Here is an 8860-nt window from a genome sequence, read left to right as displayed (position 1 = left end):
GCTAAGTCCTTTCCTTCATCCCCCACAACCCCTGCTGGGTCTCTCCTTGTTCTCGGCACCCCACACCCTCCCCCGCTGGGTACCTCAATGTTCTCGGTCCCCCCTCCACCCTTGCTGGGTCCTTCTTTGTTCCGTCATGGCCCAAATATGTTTAAACAGACAGAAACACAAATACAATCAGTGATCAAGCAGTAATCTTTATTTCGCCAGGCGGGTGTGGTAAAAATATCTTCACAGTATGTTTATAACAGACTATACAGAGAAGTCCCACACAAAGTGGTGAATCTCTGGAACTCTCTGCCACAGAAGGTAGTTGAGGCCAGTTCATTGGCTATATTTAAGAGGGAGTTAGATGTGGCCCTTGTGGCTAAAGGGATCAGGGGGTATGGAGAGAAGGCAGGTACAGGATACTGAGTTGGATGATCAGCCATGATCATATTGAATGGCGGTGCAGGCTCGAAGGGCCGAATGGCCTACTCCTGCACCTATTTTCTATGTTTCTGTTTCTAAAGGGTTTTTGGGGGGGGGGGGGGGTTTGGTTTCTTGGTCCTCCAAAATATTCCAAATGGAATTTAAACTGGAGGTGGTTCCCCATCTCCCTCCTCCCCCACAACTCCCTCCCCCTCCCTTCCCCTCTCTCCTCCCCTCCCGCACCCCTCTCTCCTCCCCTCCCGCACCCCTCTCTCCTCCCCCTCCTCCTCCCACCCCCATCCCTCTCTCCCCCCCACCCCCCTTCCCTCTCTACCCCAATCCCTTCCCTCTCTCCCTCTGCCCCCTTCCCCCTACCCCTCTGTCCCTCTTCCACCACTCCCCCTATCCCTCCCTACCCACTCTTCCACTTCTCTCCCCCCTCCCCCTCCCACACTATTTCCCCACTCTCTCCCCTTCCCTCTCCCCCTCCCTCCACACTCTTCCCCTCCCTCCTCCCCTCCTTCTCCCATCCCTCCTCCCCTCCTCTCTCCCCCATCCCTCTCTCCTCCCGTACCCCATCCCTCTCTCCTCCCCCTCTCCATCTCCCTCTCCTCACCCCTCTCTCTCTCCCTCTCCCTGCCTGCAGTCATACACAATAATAATAAATAACAAAACATACAATAAATACAAATTAACATCCACCACAGTGAGTTCACCAAGCACCTCCTCACTGTGATGGAGGCAAAAGTCTTAGTCTCTGTCTCTTCCCTCCTTGTTCCCCCTCTGCGCTGAGGCGATCCAGGAACAATTACTTCAGTACATGTATATATACCCCTTTATTCGACGATTCAGCAATACGTTATCTATAAAGTTAGTACAGTCTCTTGCTTCTTAAGATTGACAGATCCTTAAGATTGACCGAATGAGAAGATTGACAGAAGATTGACAGGGTCTTCTAACAGAGGATATTTCGGCCGAACAAGCTTTTAGTTTTTTCTACTTATGACGCACATCATAATCTTAGTCTGAATTCTCTCTCAATGTTTACATTGTAGAGGAGACATTCGTGAAACTTGTGCTTGATATCTCGCTTATGTTATTGGAAAGAGAACATCAATGATGTGCTAGCTTTGTTAATGTACTGAAAGGTAAGGTTAGTGCATTTCGCTGACCTTGCAATTTAATAGAAGCTTGTCTTAGTTTCAGCGGACTCCATTTTGTATCTGTAAATCATTATTAACTTCCACAGTTTTCCACGGCCCGACCACCTCTCCGTGGCTCATCTGTTGAGGGGTTTGTTCTGAGAATTTCCACTCGGTTTCCTTCTTATGTTGTGCAGTTATGCCTTCATGTTTCTGTCAGATGCAGTTGATCCCAGGTCTCTCCCTAAATTTCCTGTGCCTTTACTCCCTTCCCCCAGTGTGCACCCCTTTCTCCCACTAGCCCGCTCCCACCTTTCCTGTCACCATCCACCTATATCCCTCCCTGCGGCTTTACATTCCACTTCTCCACTTAGGTTAGAGTCATAGAGTTGTATAGTGTGGAAACAGGCCCTTGGGCCTAACCTGCTCACACCCACCAACATGTCCCATCTATACTAATCGCCACTGCCTGCGTTTGGCCCGTATCCCACTAAAGCTGTCGTATCCGGGTATCAGTCTAAAGGTTTCTTAAATGTTGGGATAGAACTGGCCTCAACAACCACCTCCAGCAGCTTGCTCCATGCACCCACCACCCTTTGTGTAAAAAAGTTGCACCTCAGGTTCCTATAGGGGGGTTGCACGTAAGGTCACTGGGTCATAGGGCTTGACGCACGGAGCCGCTCAATCCATCTGGAGGACATCGCAGCTTCCGGTATATGTTGTTAATGCACGAAACACGTACTTTTCTACCTGTTAAAAACCGCCAAAATGTTGAATTTATGCGCTGTAAAAAATTGTGGAAATCGGGGTAAGCGTGAGAGACATGTACCCAACTTCAGAATTCCAAAAGTGAAACGAAATGAAGGTAAAAAGAAGCGAGAGCTGATGGGACAACAACAGTTCTTGCCGAACATTGGGCGTGCAGATATCGAAATTGAAAATATTGTGAATTATCGCGTTTGCTCACTGCATTTCATCAACAGTAAGGCATTATTTGTGTTTTTTCTTGATTCCTTTGGTATCTAAAAAGTCTCAGAAGTGATAAACCTGGCTGTAAATATTGCTTCAGAGGTGTTTTCTTTTTGTATGTAAAAACCTTTGTGTGCGCCGTGTAGATGGCTGCACTGACGAGAGCTTCGAGTCATCTCAGCAAACGTGTGTATTTATTTTTATTACTTGTTCTTTTTGTACATACTGTTCATTCACGCATTCAGTATGATCGGCAATCACTTTTGGAGATAAGAAAGGCAACAACGGGGACTTTAAGCTGGTTATTGATATCACTGACGACAGCCTCCCCTGGGTGCTTTGCTTACCTGCACGGTGGCGGCAGAGGAACGCAAAGAGAGGGAAGCGTGTCGGCGTTCTGTGCAGAATTCGGCTAAGAAACAACAAACCTCCTCTGCCCAGCATCCTGCTAGCTCATGTGCAATCCCTGGATAATAAACTGGACGAGTTGCACGCACGGATCGAACACCATCGGGACATTAAGAAATGCTGTGTTCTGGCGTTCACAGAGACGTGGCTGGAGACCAGCGTACCCGACTGTGCCGTAACTCCGGAGAGTTTTTCCGTCTACCGACAAGACAGAACGAAGGAATCAGGCAAGTCGAAAGGAGGGGGAGTATGCTTTATGGTTAACTCTTTGTGGGCCACAGATGTCTGCGTTTTCACTACTCACTGCTCCCCGGTTCTGGAGCTGTTGACCATTAAAGCTAGACCGTTCTCCCTCCCGAGCGGGTTCAGCTCAGTCCTCCTTACAGCTGTTTACATCCCCCCACAGGCTGATAAATCCCTAGCCCTGGACCAACTGTATAGGACTGTAAATGAGCTGGAGAACTCCCACCCTGAGTTTGCGGTCATTGTTCTGGGAGACTTCAACAGAGCCAACATGAAGAAGGTTCTCCCAAAATATTACCAACATATTTTACCACCAGGGAAGAGCAGACCTTAGACCTTTGTTACACCCCATTCAGAGCGTTACATCCCCTGCCCTGCTTTTGGGAAGCCAGACCACTGTTCCATCCTACTGCTGCCTGCATACAGGCAGAAACTAAAACAGAAAAAAAGTTTCCAGGGACATTTACAAATAGAACAATGAGGCTGATGAGGTCTTGCAGGACTACTTTGACAAAACTGACTGGCAGATGTTTGAGGAAGCAGCAGAAGGCAGCATCAACGATTACACAGTCTGTCACAGGCTACATAAGTAAGTGCATCGATGATGTTGTTCCAAGAGCCACCATCTGTTTTTCCTGCCGATATGGGGTTCAAATTCACCGCAACCGCAACTTTCCAATCGATCGCGTTCCACAAAAACCCCCTCGCAAGATGATTTAAATGCCCATTAATTTACGGGAATTAAACATTAAATTCCTTCCATTTGGCCTATAAATTCTTGACAATGAGATTTAAAAATCACGTTATATTGTGAATTCTTGTGTGAATGTTATTTGGACACTTAGACTATTTAAAAATGTTAACCTTTTCTTAAGAAATGGATAGATGTTTAGATCTAGTAATTAAATTTAGATGAAACTGATGAATATGAATTTCTTGTTGGGTATTTACTATTTGTTTTAGCGTTTAACTTTATCATTTTTTTCAAAAACTGCAAATAATAACTTGTTTCTGTTAACGCTGTTCAGTGTTTTATTAAATTTACAATTTAAACAGATGTCTCCGAAGAAGAAATGCAAAATTGTCAATCCAAGTCAAGTCAAGTCAAGTTTATTTGTCACATACACATACGAGATGTGCAGTGAAATGAAAATGGCAATGCTCGCGGACTTTTGTGCAAAAGACAAACAACCAAACAAACTATAAACACAATCATAACACACATATTATTTTACATAATAAATAATGGAAGGAAAAACGTTGAGTAGAGTTAGTCTCTGGTGAGATAGGCGTTTACAGTCCGAATGGCCTCTGGGAAGAAACTCCTTCTCAACCTCTCCGTTCTCACCGCATGGCAACGGAGGCGTTTGCCTGACCGTAGCAGCTGGAACAGTCCGTTGCAGGGGTGGAAGGGGTCTCCCATGATTTTATTTGCTCTGGAGTTGCACCTCCTGTTGTATAGTTCCTGCAGGGGGGCGAGTGAAGTTCCCATAGTGCGTTCGGCCAAACGCACTACTCTCTGCAGAGCCTTCTTGTCCTTGGCAGAGCAATTCCCAAACCAGATGGTAATATTTCCGGACAAGATGCTTTCCACCGCCGCTGCGTAGAAGCACTGGAGGATCCTCGGAGACACTCTGAATTTCCTCAATTGCCTGAGGTGGTAAAGGCGCTGCCTTGCCTTACTCACGAGTGCTGAGGCGTGTGATGCCCATGTCATATCCTCGGAGATGTGGACTCCCAGATATTTAAAACAGTTCACCCTATCCACAGGATCCCCATTTATCCTCAATGGAGTGTACGTCCTCGGATGATGTGCCCTCCTAAAGTCCATGATCAGCTCCTTCGTTTTTTTGATGTTCAAGAGGAGGCTGTTGTCCTGGCACCAGAGTGCTAGATCAGCCACCTCCTCCCGGTAGGCCTTCTCGTCGTTGTCTGAGATCAGGCCCACCACCCCAGTGTCATCAGAAAACTTAATTATTGAGTTGGAGCTGAACCTAGCCACACAGTCATGTGTGTACAGGGAGTACAATAGGGGGCTGAGGACGCAACCCTGGGGCGATCCTGTGCTCAGGGTGAGGGACTTCGATGTATTCCCTCCCATCTTGACTACCTGGGGCCTGGCGGTGAGAAAGTCCAGGACCCAGGCACACAGGGAGGTGTTGAGCCCCAATTCCATTAGCTTCCCGGCCAGTCTGGTGGGGACTATCGTGTTGAAGGCTGAACTGTAGTCTATGAACAGCATCCTCACGTAGCCCCCCTTCTGGCTGTCCAGATGGGAGAGAGCGGTGTGCAAGACCTGGGAGACCGCATCATCCGTGGATCTGTTCGGACGGTATGCGAACTGCAACGGGTCCATGTTCCGAGGGAGGGAGGCGCAAATGTGATTCTTCACCAGCCTCCCAAAGCATTTCATGACTACCGAGGTAAGGGCCACCGGACGGTAGTCATTCAGACAGGATGGGGAGGCATTTTTTGGTACCGGTACAGTGATGGATTTTTGAAGCAGGCAGGGACCACGGACTTGTCCAGGGAGAGGTTGAATAATGCCCAAAAGCCCAGACAGGCATAGCTAGAGTTCAACTTGAAGTGAATTTCTCTGTCATGCCCGAGTCTAAGAGGGATCTTAAAAATGGACACATCTTGTACTTGTACACCTCATTTGGAAAAAGTCTGTCTGAAACAGAGAAATCGCTGAGTTCACATTTCTCTTTGTCAGATGCAGAAGGTTGTTCATTTGGTGCTGTTAAGTTAAGAATGAAGGCTCTCGTTAACTTTGCTTAAGTTTAAAAAACTCACCAATCCCAAGGAACTTGGAGCATTTATGAAAATTTGTGATGAAACTTTTAAACTTCCAGAAGGCAGTCAACACATTTCTTTAGATGACATTCCACCGACTGGTGCTCAAGATCCTGAATCCTTGACATCAGCTGAAAGCCAAGTGCCCATATTTCAAGACACTGAGGACATGGGCGAAGACAGTCATAGTCTGCATCCTCCACTGAATCTAGCAACGCCAACGACAGCTGCTGCCTCACCTGAACCAATGTCATCGACATCTGGTGTTTCAACAAGATGTAGCAGAGAATTTCTAAGTCTTTCACCAAGGAAACAGAAATTGAAGAAAATACTAAATTTTCTGTCTGAATCCAGGGCTGCTCTTACAATAAAGTATCACACAAAGATTAGTGAACTTAGGGCACAGTTGAAAACTCCCAAACATGTAGTTAATCAAGCCTTAAAGAGAAAGCAATACCAAATAGATTTAAAGGACAGAAAGATTCAGGCACTCAAAACCAAATTACGTGGGAAAACGTTTGCACGAGAGCTTGCTGAAACCAAGGCAGAGCTTTTGAGATTTAAAAAAGCACACAGACAATTGCTGATGTTTCATGACAGTAAGAAAAAGAGGAAAACTGTTTCAATTCACCAGTACAGAAAAGTTAATGAAAATTTAAAGGACATGGAAGAGGATGTGAGACGCCTCGAATTTGACAATCTTGTCCACAAAGAAACAATCAAAACTCTGCAGGCTGCCAGTATTGTCAAGTCAAAGGTGGACCAGAAAACTTACTCCTCAACAACAAGCATGCATGTATTGTAAACAAAACTCCCACAGCAAACATTCCAAACCTAATAAGCCAGTTCTACAAGCGGAGTGGACTTAATCTGGATCATGTTCCTCGACGCAGTGCAGTTGAAGTTATGGCCCGAGAATTGGGAGCTATTGCTGAGTTGCAAACAGCAGAGATGCTCCTTGCAACAAAGGATTTGACTGTGGGTTTTGATGCAACCACCCAGGAAGAGACCTACATTAACAGTGCACACATCACCACCACAGACAAATGTCTTTCTGTAGCAGTCGATGAATTGGCTGGTGGAACTGCTGAGGACTATGCACAACATATTTGCGAAACAATTGACATTTGTGTAAAACTTACACTCATTTCAATGAGCAAGCAGATTTTCAAGATACCAGGCAAAAGATAATCGCCAACATTTCAAACACAATGAGTGACAGGTGTACAGCTAATCATGCTGCTATTAGGATTGTGAGTAGCGAGTGGGGTAAATCTTTGAATGAGCTCTACTGCCACTTGCATTGTCTTGATTCCATTGCAACATCAGTTCGCTCAGCCCTCAAAATGCAGAAACAATCCGGAGGAAAATTCTTGTTTGGGAAAGACTGTCTAGCAGTAAATGCCATACTGCAGATGAGCAAACTTCGGTACAAGAATGGAAAAGGGGACCCAAAAGGATTTGTCGCATTTTTGGATGACAGGAACATCCCCCGAGTTGTCCTCCCACGATACCGTGGCAACAGATTGCACATACTGTTTCATATTAGTGGCAAGCTCATAGAATATTATGATGACTTTGTTGCCCTGCTGAATAGCAGAACATTCTGTGGGGGGTTGAAAAGCGCCATCCTCCATGACTTCACCCAGGCTGATGCAAAAGTAGAACTGCAGATATTAGACTTACTTGGCAAATATCTGACTGGGCCTTGGATGAAGCGCTTCTACACTTCAAGCCAGAATCAGATCAACCATGTTGGTGGCATCAAAGTGGTTAAAGGGGTGATTTGCTGCTCTAAAGGTAGCCACAGATAATCCAGACAACTTGATATTAGCAAGGGAAGATTTCTTCGGTGAGGAGGTACATCTTGATGCCACATTGACAAAACTTTGGGAGCTACCAGTACATCCACAGTTCAGTTCAAAGATGAGGAGCTGTCTTCAAGCTGTCATCATTATGTTGGAGAGGTAGTATAGTAAATAGGGGGGTTGCACGTAAGGTCACTGGGTCATAGGGCTTGACGCATGGAGCCGCTCAATCCATCTGGAGGACATCCGTCACTTCCGGTATATGATATTAATGCAAGAAACGCGTACTTTCCTACCTGTTAAAAAACGCCAAAATGTTTAATTTTTGCGCTGTAAAAAATTGTGGAAGTCGGGGTAAGTGTGAGAGACATGAACCCAACTTCAGAATTCCAGAAGTGAAGCGAAATTAAGGTAAAGGGAAGCGAGAGCTGAAGGGATATCAGTAGCTAAAGTGCTTGGCGAACATTGGATGTGCAGATATCGGAATTGAAAATATTGGGAATTATCGCGTTTGCTCACTGCATTTCATCAAGTAAGGCATTATTTGTGTTTTTTCTTGATTCCATTGGCATCTAAAAAGTCTCAGAAGTGATAAATCTGGCTGTAAATTTTTCTTCAGATGCGTTTTCATTTTGTATGTAAAAACCCACGAGAACCATGGGCGATTTAAAAAATTTACAGATTTATCACTTCTGAAACTTTTTAGATGCCAAAGGAATCAAGAAAAAACACAAATAATGACTTACTGTTGATGACATGCAGTGAGCAAACGGCCAATGTTCGCCAAGCACTCTGGCTGTTGTTGTCCCTTCAGCTCTCACTTCTATCTACCGTCATTTCTCCTCACTTTTGGAATTCTGAAGTAGGCTAAATGTCTCTCACGCTTATCCCGATTTCCATAATTATTTACAGTGCAAAAATTGACAATTGCAGCGGGTTTTAATGGGCCCGCTACGCTGGAAACAATGGTAAGTGCTTACCTGCAGTTCATCGCATGTACTCCACTTGGCGTAGCGTAGCAACAGTACGGGTCATGGATCATGACCCGATTGCCGTGAAACCTCCCTATACTTTGAACTTGAT

At 45.6% G+C, this 8860-nt stretch overlaps 1 long non-coding RNA gene across 1 annotated transcript; it reads left to right on the top strand.

The window, feature by feature from the left end:
* Positions 1–4222: 4222 nt before the first annotated feature.
* Positions 4223–5881, top strand: LOC116980862. The gene is made up of 3 exons (XR_004414085.1): positions 4223–4266; positions 4308–4309; positions 5737–5881. It is a non-coding gene; the product is annotated as an uncharacterized LOC116980862 (long non-coding RNA).
* Positions 5882–8860: the final 2979 nt, after the last annotated feature.

The sequence above is a fragment of the Amblyraja radiata genome, chromosome 14 (assembly GCF_010909765.2).
Source record: "Amblyraja radiata isolate CabotCenter1 chromosome 14, sAmbRad1.1.pri, whole genome shotgun sequence".
In the NCBI taxonomy this organism is placed as follows: domain Eukaryota; kingdom Metazoa; phylum Chordata; class Chondrichthyes; order Rajiformes; family Rajidae; genus Amblyraja; species Amblyraja radiata.
Note: the sequence above shows the minus strand (reverse complement) of the source record. Positions and strands in the feature narration are given on the sequence as shown.